This window comes from Cucurbita moschata, unplaced genomic scaffold (genome assembly GCF_002738365.1).
Source record: "Cucurbita moschata cultivar Rifu unplaced genomic scaffold, Cmos_1.0 Cmo_Scf00065, whole genome shotgun sequence".
NCBI classification, from domain to species: Eukaryota; Viridiplantae; Streptophyta; class Magnoliopsida; order Cucurbitales; family Cucurbitaceae; genus Cucurbita; species Cucurbita moschata.
In genome coordinates, this window is record NW_019268581.1 from 145,750 (window position 1) to 157,975 (window position 12,226).

A 12,226-nucleotide genomic window follows, 5' to 3' on the forward strand; every position below is an offset into this window, starting at 1 on the left:
GACATATATACTAAATAATTATATATAGTAGGCGGTTGCATATAGTGAAGCTATATATAATAAACTGAAATCAAATGTATACCTAGTCAGTGCTTCCTAAATGTACATTTCTCATTCTCCATATCCTCGCTTTGCATACTTGAAGTCATTAATACAAAACCATTAGTCAATATTTCTTCTTACATTTTCTCTATTATGTTCTTTGTGTTCATTTAGATCAAGTGTGTACGTTGTTGTGTGATTCTAATAACTGGTATCAGAGCGAGGAGAGATTCACCACGATCTATGAAGATGTAAAGTTCAAAGACTGGAATTGAAAAGTTTGATGGATTCGATATTAGTTTCTAGAAGATGCAGATTGAAGATTATCTATACGAGAAAGATATTCAGGAACCCATTTTGTGGGTGAAGCTGGATACCATGACCACGGAGGAGTGGAAGCTCAAGGATTGTCACGCCGTAGGGTTAATGATATGAGATAAGGAATCACTACAAGGGGAGTAAGATTCGGATTACCTTGTTGATCGAATATCTCAAGGCAAGAACATTCTTTGAGATTCGAATCACTCCACAAGAAAGATCGATCATGTCTAGCTTGAATGATTCTTGTTGATCAAATATCTCAAGGCAAGAACACTTGCTTGAGATTCGAATCATTCCACAAGCAAGATTGATCATGTCGAGCTTGAATGATTCTACATGCAACCTAAACTACATAGAATTGCAAAGAAACTTAGCTATTGGCTAAAGAATAGCACAAATGCTTCTTTTACTATATTTTCCAAGTCTACTTACAAATACAACATACATGGCTCTATATAGCCTCAAAATGAAACTATTAAAGGCATACCAAAAGTTGTAACATTCATACTTAATGATCATAATTAGTCATTATGTAAATGTAACCTAAAGTAAATAAAAAGTCTTAAAATACAATAACTCTAAATTACTCTAAATTGTAACCCACCCAAAATTTATAACAATCAAACTTCATTCCTCTTCAATGTGGCATGAATTGCTTTATAATTTTGACAACATTTTCTTCACATCTTCATTGAAGTATATTGTATGATTGATGTCTCTTAATTCATATCAGTTAATCTGGTTGACGCTGCCATGGAACCAAAGAAAGTGCAATTGGAAATGGTCCATACAGACGTTTAGGGACCATCTCCAGTTTCTTCATTTCTAGTACCAAAATTTCATGGATTAGAGGTCTCGCACTGTTCAACGACAACTCTCTGTTTTCCTAAGGCTAGTCAGATATCTCATGACCACTCTTTTCCTCCTCGCCATATCTAGACACTATAACGTTGATCCAGTATTGTCTTATATAGTTAACGTTCACTCTTTAACGTCCAAGGACATTTTATAACTACCACAAAAATCAAAACATACAATAAATTCATACAAGTTTTACAACATATCATATACTACAAAATAGGGTTAGACTACTTACTTGGTCGCGGAGAGACGTGTCATCGAGCTGAGTCATAGAGATATACGACTCTTTATCCTAAGAAAAAATCTATATAATTTAAAATCTAGCTGCTCTGATACCAATATGTCACAACCCAAATTTTAAGGGTTCAAAACTCAAATAGAAACTAAAATTGAGAGTGAAAAACAAATAAAAATAAAAGTAAATTAATATAAAATAAGAAAATGTTGTAAAATTAAAATGAGATCGAGAAAACCACACAACATTAAATATAAAATAAAATAAAATTATAAGAGGGTGTTGTTCAAATTTATCCAAATAGAAAAAAAAAAGTGTTTGGGATACAATTAAAAAAAAAAATACAAAAAAACTCAAACTCAAAGACAGACTAACGCTACATAACAACCCCATCTGTGAGTGCACAACCTTTGAAGGCTCCCTCATCTCCACGGTAAGTTCTATTATGAACCCATCCAAAATAATCACACCTGTGACCGCATCTCCTGAGTTTAAACTGCTAGTCTAAACATGGTTTCGTCACGAAAGCTTTAGAGATAAATCTATCTTTACAAAAATATTTTTCTCTTAATTTATAATTAGTCATGAAAAGAAATAATTAGGTACAAATTTGGTCTAGAATTCAAAACTTTCAAATCTTACTATTCCTTAACCAGATTCAAATCCAGATTCTTGAACTCCTAGTACCATATATAAAGTTGGTATCCTCTAATAAAACAAGAATTTCTCTTAAGATCATTAAATTCTTATAGACTCCAGGCTCAATATCATTAATACAATTATGTTTTATCTTGAACACGCAAAACATGAAACTAAAGTGCGTTCAATTTAACTCCATTTTATTGCCATCTTGAATGATGTGTAGGGTATATTCTTGATTCACCTTAAAGTTCTTGTGACATGACAATTCATATTAGTTAAGCTTTTCGCAAAATCACAAGTTAAAAGACAACAACGATGAACCTAGGTCTATTAGTCAATTCAAAGACAAATTCTTTCTCCGTCTTATCGATAATAATAGTTCAACTAAATCCATATTATGCAAAGAAACAAGTTTACGACTCATAAAAACAACTACCTAAATTATGTCCTAAAAATTTGAAAACATAAGTTGTAATTACACAAAAACTTCCGTAAATCCATGAATTCGTGTCCAATTAGTCAATCCTAAAGATTGTAACTAGCATATAGTAATTGAAGCTCCACATGAAGTAATTTAAAGTTCCCCTAACCTAACTAAAGTTTATCTCATCTTTAATGAAGCATGAATTGCACTGAAGTTCATGAAATGCTTATAGACTCCAACTCTGAGTACTATTAATGTAATTATATTTCATATGAGTTTGTCATAAATGAAACTAAGGTGCATTCAATACAACTTTATTTTCTTGTCATACGAGGCAAAATAGAAAAATTAAATCAAACAAACTGATGAACTGAACCGAATCAATCCAACCAAAATTGATTAGTTTGTTTCTTTTGTTGGATTGTTGGTTTATTTGATAACCCTTGTATATTATAACAATTCAACTTTTCGTTTTATAGCCCTCAACTACTAAGAGAAAAATATATTCTCCAAGACAAATTCCACGTGTTTCCTGCAATACGACCTTAATTCTCCAAGACAAATTCTACATTCGAGGACTTCACGTGTTTCCGGCAATACGACCTTAATACCTAGGCCTAAGGCTTCATACATACGTTTCAAGTGGTATAACAAGGGCATTTGGTTTCAAGTGGTATAACAAGAGCATTTGGTCTGGTATGAAAGTTCGATTCTCAAAATGCCTCTTCAAGAGATTGTAATATGAAAGACATTTATCAAGTAAATAAATACTTTAAAATAACACAAGTGACACATATGTAAACTATGTTATTGATATTTTATTTCTATTACATCTTTCCTTATTTATGAAATAATGAGCGGAGATATTTTTCATTTTCACAATTACTGATGACGGGAGGTTTAGAATTTTTTAATGTAAGAATCGTGGGGATGTAGCTCAGATGGTAGAGCGCTCGCTTCCGATGTGGAAAGTACAGAGATCGATACCTTGCATCTCCAAATGAATCGATAACTAAACTTATGAAATAATGAGTGGAGATATTAGAGCATGGATAGTAGAGCGCTCACTTCTGATGTGGAAAGTACGAGGTTGATACCTTGCATCTCCAAATGAATCGATCACTAAATATATTATTTCTTTTCAATTTTTTCTTATTTACGACATAATGAGCATGGATAGTTTTTCATGTCACTATTATTGATGACGAGACGTTTAGGATTTTGTGACATAAGAATCGTGGGGATGTAGCTCAAATGGTAGACCGCTTGCTTTGCATGCGAGAGTTACGGGGATAGATACCACGCACCAAAATAAAACTATCTATTATTAAATATATTATTGAAAATTATTTCTTTTCAATTTTTCCTTATTCATGACAGGTTGAGTAGCGATATTTCTTCATTTTCACTATTATTGATGATGGAAAATTTAGAGTTTTGTGATGCAAGAATTGTGGGGATGTAGCTTCGCTTAGCATGCGAAAGGTACAGCTTAGCATACGAGAGGTACGAGGATCAATACCTCGCATCTCCAAAAGAAACAATTTATTATTAATATTTTATTCCTATTCAATATTTTCTTATTTATGACATAATATGCAGAGATACTTTTTTATTTTCACAATTATTGATGAAGGGACGTTTAGGGTTTTCTGATGTAAGAATTGTAGGGATGTAGTTCAAATGGTAGAGCGTTCATTTCCCATGTGAAAATTACGGGGATCAATACCTTGCATCTCCAATTCAATCGATTACTAAATATATTATTTCTTTTCAATTTTTTCTTATTTAGGACATAATGAGCCGGGATAGTTTTTCATTTTCACTATTACTGATGACGAGATGTTTAAGACTTTGTGACATAAAAATTGTGGGAATATAGCTTAGATGGTAGAGCACTTGCTTTGTGTGCGAGAGGTATGGGGATCGATACCATTTTCTTCATTTTCACTATTATTTATGATGGAGCTTATGATGGGAAATTTAGGGTTTTATGATGAAAGAATTGTGGGGATGTAGCTTAGATGGTAGAGCTCATTTAGGGGGTAAGGGGATATCCCCATCTCCAAAAGAAACTATCTGTTATTAATATTTTACTTCTATTCAACCTTTCCTTACTTATGACATAAGTAGCGGAGATATTTTTTCATTTTCACTAGAATTGATGACGGGACATTTAGGGTTTTCTGATATAAGTATTGTGGGAATGTAGCTTAGATGGTAGATTGCTTGCTTAGCATGCGAGAGGTACGAGGATCGGATCGATACCCCATATCTCCAAAAGAAACTATTCGTTATTATTATTTTATTTCTATTCAATTTTTCCTTATTTATGACATAATGAATAGCGTTATTTTTTTATTTTTCACTATTATTGATGACGAGATGTTCAGGATCTTGTGACGTAAGAATCTTGAGGATATAGCTTAGATGGTAGAGCGTTTGCATTAAATGTGAGAAGTATTGGGATCGATACTATGCATCAACAAAGGAAACGATTACTAAATATATTAGTTCTTTTAAATTTTTCCTTATTTACGACATAATGAGCGGGGATAGTTTTTCATTTTTAATAGCATTGATGATGGGAAGTTTAGAGTTTTTTGATGTAAAATCGTGGGAATGTAACATGCGAGAGATATGGGGATCGATACCTCGCATCTCCAAAAGAAACTATTCGTTATTACTATTTTATTTCTATTCAATATTTCCTTATTTATGACATAATGAGTAGCGATATTTTTTCATTTTCACTATTATTCATGATGAGACGTTTAGGGTTTTGTGATGTAAAAATTGTGGAGATGTAGCATAGATGGTAGAGCGCTCGCTTTGCATGCGAGTTGTACGGGGATTGATAACCTGCATCTCCAAAAGAAAGTATTTAATTTGTTATTATATTTTTTCATTTTCACAATTATCAATGTCTCGCATCACCAAACCAAACTATTTGTTATTAACATTTTGATATTTTTTTTATTTTCACTATTATTGATGATGGGACATTTAGGGTTTTATGATGTAAATATCATGGGGATGTAGCTCAGATGGTAGAGTGCTCACTTTGCATGCAAGAGGTATAGGGATCGATACCCCGCATCTCCAAAAATAAGACTATCTGTTATTAAATATATTATTTCTTTTCAATTTTTCCTTATTTATGAGATGTTGGGTAGCAATATTTCTTCATTTTCACTATTATTGATGACGGAAAATTTAGGGTTTTGTGATGCAAAGATTGTGGAGATGTAGCTTAGATGGTAGAGTGCTCGCTTAACATGCGAGAGGTATGGGGATCGATACCCTGCATCTCCAAAAGAGAGAAATTATTTTTTTAAGTATGAGTTAATTTAACATGTTATGTATAAGGTGGGTACGAGAGAAAAAGAAAAGGTACTTATATAAGGATTATTATATCATTATGGCTATGCCATTTTTATAGATAAAAGAGAGTAATGTCCCACAAGCACATATAGAGAGAGGACTTATTGTAAGTAAAGAAAGCAATCTAGTAGTTATACTACTACTTGTGGAGAGGGAATGTGATGAGTTCCTCAAAAGATAAGAGTTTATAGGATGGCGGTAGATTCATATGACCGAACTTCTTCACAATTGCAATATCTGACCAATGAATATTATTGTCATTTATAGCTTCTATCACAATAATATAAAATTTGGGGTCAAAGCCTATATGGGACTGAAAAGACCATTCACTACACGCTTGTAAATTAAATTATATCTACCACCTCTGAAATTTTCCACGACAAACCTTCCAACATCTTGCACTTATTCATCATTGACATCCTTAATTGGAACTAGATTTTAAGGCAAATCTTCTCCACGACTCACTTTGGAACATTTTTATAGATAGTTTCAACAAACTTACTTTGCTCGTGAATACTTTGGAGTTCAATATTTATAGTTGGAGAACGCTATTCAAATTGATAGAATCTTACAACAAAGTCTAATTGAGCCTCCTCTATTAGGAGATAGCTTCGAATCAAATTCTTTAGTTTGGACAATGGTTGCATTGTTTTAGTCAAACAACCATGACTAGTGTATTACCAATAGTATAAACATTTTGTACGTGTATTTTCTTACATATTAACAATTGTATACAAATAATAATTAAATTTATGAGTAGAAGTTTGGATGAAGTTTTATTAAATAGGTAATCTTAAATTATATCTAAAAATATATAAGATTTTTTTTTTTCTTTTTATATACATCTAGGAGAACAAAACAAAGATTCAAGAAGATGTCATTCATGCCATGATTTAATTTTTATTCTTTCTTATTTCTCAAAGATTAAAAACAAAAAAAAAAAAGTTATCCTCTCTCAAATATGGTTGGTTATTTGATTATTTTCTTTTGAGTGAATTTTAAGTGAAACACATTCTCTACCCAAGTAATCACAAGATGCAAGCTTCACACTGAGAGGAATCAAAGTCTCAAGTATCAACGTCTTTAAGTGTCAATTTGTATTCTCCATCTCAACATAAATTAAACTTATTTTCGTGAAGATATCTATTTATAAAAGCAAAATATCTTTGAGTCACAAAAATAAAAATGAGATATAGATACTAGACATAAATATGATACCAAATAGATATGGTAACATGTCATCCTTAAAAAAACTAGGACACCGATGTGACAATGATACATTAATTAAAAAGAATTATTTCAAAAAATTTATCAATTTTATATTAGAAATAAATTCATATAAATAAGTTTATATATTTGTATACTTAAAAAAAAAGCTTAATGTACGTTTCATTCTCAAAATATATTCAAAGTCAAGTGTCTGATACGATGGATTATAAATTTGTAATGTATCCATTGTATTAACAAGTGTTCAGTACATGCCCAACACGTGTCAGATTAGTGACACTAAGTTATTCTCATGCTTTCTTTACACCCATTTAAAGTACTTTGAAAACTAGCACGTCAAATATTATAATCGACTAACTACAACTTCAATTTTGTGCTTTAAGGATGTTTTTGACCAAAGAGAAATAAAATCCTTAATTTAGTACATGCTAGCAAAGATGGACATGAGAATGAGTTATTCTCATATGGAAAGAGATTTAACCTTAAGTTATATCTCATATCCTCTTTTAACCCATTATTTAGTTTTATTTAATATGTTTTAGAAAGATACCTCCATCAATTGCAATAAAATAAAATAAAATAAAATAAAATAAAATAGAATAGAATAGATTAAATTAGCCCAAAGTAATGCCTAACATAATTAAAAAAAAAAAAACATAAAGGATGAATTGATTAAATTGGCTAATTGCTAACATAATTAAAAAAAAATGTAACAAACACACCGAAGTAAGATAGGAACAGAAGTAAAAAAGAAAAAAAAAACACAAACGGCCAAAAATCAAGATTTGGAAAGTGTTAAACAGTTTTGATATATAGACATTTCAAGACTTTACTCATGCAATATTCCCATGAAATCTAACACTAGAGCAACATAAAATTTAGAGAAATGATTGAAATTGATGTCATGTTCATATAGGTTGACTTTAATACAAAGGACAAATCGAACTTTCTTAAGGATAAATTGGGGACACCAGCCTAAGCTAATCAGGTAGGTGGCCTTACCATCCGTATGGTTATATTTGATGTTGACTGTGTCCGTGGTTCTGCAAGTGTCGTATATATTGATATGTGTGAAATGTTTGTGAATCGATATGCTTATGATATGTTATAATATGTGAATTGTATGATAATACTTATGGTACCATGTGTTCAATGGTATATTTGAGATAGGATACGAGAAGGATGCACTAAACGTAATGTAACGATAGGAGTAAGACATGTTCATGAAACGTTATGGTTTGGTTACGTATCGAAGTGCTATGGGTATGACATATTGATAAAAACGATATGGTCACGATGGATTCAGAAGACAATACGATTAGGTTATGGGTAGAAAGGGATAGGATTATGATAGATTGATAGAACGATAGCGTTACGATACGTTCCTGTAACGTTATGACTAAGGTACGTTCAGGTAATGACACAACTATGATGTCTAAGGACGTTAAGGCAATGATAAATTAGGGAAGGATATAACCACGAAGTTTTTACGATATGATATGATTATGATACGACATGTGAAGGACGGATATATATCCAACAAGTGTCAAAGAGGGACGTGAGAATAAATTATTCTCAAGCTTTCTTTACATCGGTCAAAGACTATTTGATAAGCTTTCAAAATTAAGGGTTTTCTTTTTTCTTCTTCCTTCTTTCTCCCTTTTCACGTTTAATTATTTTTTTAAAATAAAAAAAAGTTTAATGTGAGAATGAAGAAGTTAGAAAGGAGAAAGAAATGAATGTAATAAAACTTTTCCGTTGGTAGGAATGGAAATGGTGAATGGGTCCTTGACGATAGTCGACCGCTATACTCTGGTTTTGGATGTAAGTGATGATTATCAGCAATATGAGTTGTGTCAATACCACACCGTTATCAAGAGGAAGTAAAGTAGAGTAGAATAAATCAAGCGACCAATTTGTTGAGAGTACTGTAAGAGGCACACAAGTAACAATGTTGGATATAACTACTCTCTCACATCTGAGGGATGAGTCTCATAGATCCAACTACAATATCAAAGAAACTTCAAGTAGCAGTGATTGCTTGCATTGATGGCTCCGTGGTATCCCAGACACATGTAACATGATTTTTCTTGCTCAAATATAGCTTCATTGGTCTTAAAAGTTCACTTTTGAGTAATCCTGGAAGGCTTCTTAATTTGCAGCCTCTGGTGAAGATGATCACTCTGAGGTGGGTTTGTTAGTGAAGATGCAATTATATAATAAGGGTTTTATATCAATGGTTCCATTTATATCTATAAATGAAATTTGTGGTGTATTTTTTGGAAATTCAACAATAATCATGGTTATTTGGTTACCATTCTAAAGAAATTCAATTTTTGACCTTTTGTGAATGCTCAAAGCTACGTGCAAAGTACTGTCGATTATGATCCATAATACTCACCGACTCAAAATTGAGGTTTGTTCATGTTTGAAAATGTGACAAACCAAAAGACATGATACTAATTTATTGTTTGTGATTGTTGTTGTGAATTCTTCATCTTTGAAAACATATTTTGGTTGGATTATGAATTTTTCCATCCTTTAAAAATATTATTTTTTTAGTTCGGGCCTAATTTCATAATAGGCGATTGAATCACAATATTGCAATATTTTAAGTTACTTTTAAGATTAAAGGTCGATGAATAAAGTAATTACGGCAAGTTCTTTTTATGCATTTTATTTTGATCTAACACATAAATGCTTCCTAATTATTTTATTTATTTTTTTATGAATTAGGTTATGAAGATCATTTGAATTATAAACGCTTTAATTCAAACAATATTTAATAACTAATCATTTTAATATTTATACTCAAATATACTAACAAGTACTAGTAACACTAGTCTCAATGACTTAAAGAATATAACTATTATCTCGAACTATAAAGAATTTAATTCCAACCTATTCTAATGAACAAACGCTTTATTAGACTCTATTGTAAGATTTCACTTCATCAATTTAAGTAGCGTTCAACTACAACTATAAATATCAAATTCTTAAGTATTCATGAACAAAATCGGCCTAACAATGTCTCTTGGAACTATTTACCAAAGGTGTTAGAATGAGCCGTGTGGAAGGGTTGCCTTTAAATGCTTTAGCACCAATTAAGGATGTCAATATCCTAGTAGTGCAGAATGCAGGAAGATTCGTAGTTGACAAGAATAACGAGAATAGTGGACATCGTTTCATCTACAAGCGTGTGGTGAACGGTCTGGTTGGTATGACTAGAGAACGTCGTCCTCGCATTATTTATATTATTGTAATAGAAGTTATAAATAATGATGATATTCCTTGGTCTTTTATTACAAAGGTGCAGAACTTTCTTTTTGTGCATGTGATATATCCATCGCCACCTACTCATAAGCTCTCATCTTTTAAAGAAGTTCTTGAGTTCCTTGTCCACAAGTAGCAATACAACTACTAGAATGCTATCTCTACTTATAATAAGTCCTCTCTCTCTCGAAGTTGGATCTGGCTGATTCCGCCATAGAGAAAATTTTGATATTTAAGAATACCAAGATCGGTGCTCTGATACCATGTTAAGAATGAGATAGAAAATAGAATTGGGAAGGTATGTATTATCATTGATATTGATATCCTTTAAATAGGATACAACGAGTACAAATGAGGAAAATATAAAATAATTAAATACGGAGAACAAAATAAAATATACGGTAAATCAAATCATAAATAAAGAATATTAAGATATAATATCTAAGATATATTCAATAAATAATATATACTCTAGATATTATATCTTAATACGATAGCTTCTCGAGATAGCTTGACCATCTTGGTTGTGCAGACACATCCCTCGAGACAGTTTGGCTAAGTGGTCTAAGGTGCAAAATTTAGGCTTTGGTTTGAAGGGGCGTGGTCCCACAACTGTCATTTATTTTCATTTTTTGTAAACCTTCAAGCCCGCTACTAGCACATATTCTAAAAACCTCATGATTCAAAACGCGTCTACTATAGAGAGAGTCTAGCCCTACTCCGACCAGTGCATCGTGTAACGGTCATACTTCTTCAAATGTGCGGCTTCGTGATCTTGACACGCTCGCCAAAAACCTTATGGGGTACACAATCTCCATTCACATTTTTCACCTCGACTTTGTGGCTTTGTTATACCATAGGCAAGGTTTGTCTTCAGCATTCAAACATCACTTATGTGGAATCAAAACTTGTTTGACCACACACGCCGCCTATGCATGCATATTCTATCATGTGAGACACAACAATGTTGCATCTCATCGTTATCTCGGTTCCCAACAACACGATCCATGTATCATGATGCAATCTCATGTCTGAGATACTCGATCATCTTGGTTTTTCTGGACACGTTTGTTGCGACAGTTTGGCCGAGTGGTCTAAAGTGCTAGATTTAGGCTCTTGTCCGAAAGGGTGTGGGTTCAAATCCCACAGTTGTCATGATCATACTTTTTCAAATGTGCGGCCTCGTGATCTTGACATGCTCATGATAAACCTAAAGGAGGAGTACTCAATCCCCATTCACATTTTTCACCGCTTTGTTGTGTTCCTTAGGTAGGGTTTGCCTTTGGGTTTGAAAAATAAATAATGTTGAACTAAAAATTGTTTGACCACACACCATCATTGCATCTCATCGTCCTCCGACCCATGCATCGTATTGCAATCTCATGTCTAGAGATAGCTTGACTATCTTGGTTTGTAAAGGCACATTTGTCAGATTTGGGCTCTAGTTTTAAAGGGCATGAGTTTAAATCCCATAGCTATCATTTTTTGTAAAGCCTCAAGCCCTACTTGTTTTGACTTTTTATGTATCACTATTAACCCCGTGGACCTCGTGGTTATAAAACTTGTCTATTATGAAGAGATTCTAACCCAACTCCGACCAGTGTCTCGTGATCTTGTCACGCTCACGACAAATCTAAAGGAGTACTCAATCTCCATTCACATTTTTCACTCGACTTTGTGGCTTTGTTATACCTTAGGCAGAGTTTTTCTTCAGCATTCAAACATCCATAATGTGGAATTATAACTTGTTTGACCACACACGTTGTCTATGCGTGCATGTTCAATCATGTGCGACACAACATTGTTGCATCTCATCG

General features: G+C 32.6%; 1 non-coding gene across 1 annotated transcript; it reads left to right on the forward strand.

Moving 5' to 3' along the window:
* The first annotated feature begins 5,767 nt into the window (after positions 1–5,767).
* TRNAV-AAC lies at positions 5,768–5,840 on the forward strand. Its single transcript has one exon. It is a non-coding gene; the product is annotated as a tRNA-Val (tRNA).
* The last annotated feature ends 6,386 nt before the right edge of the window (positions 5,841–12,226 follow it).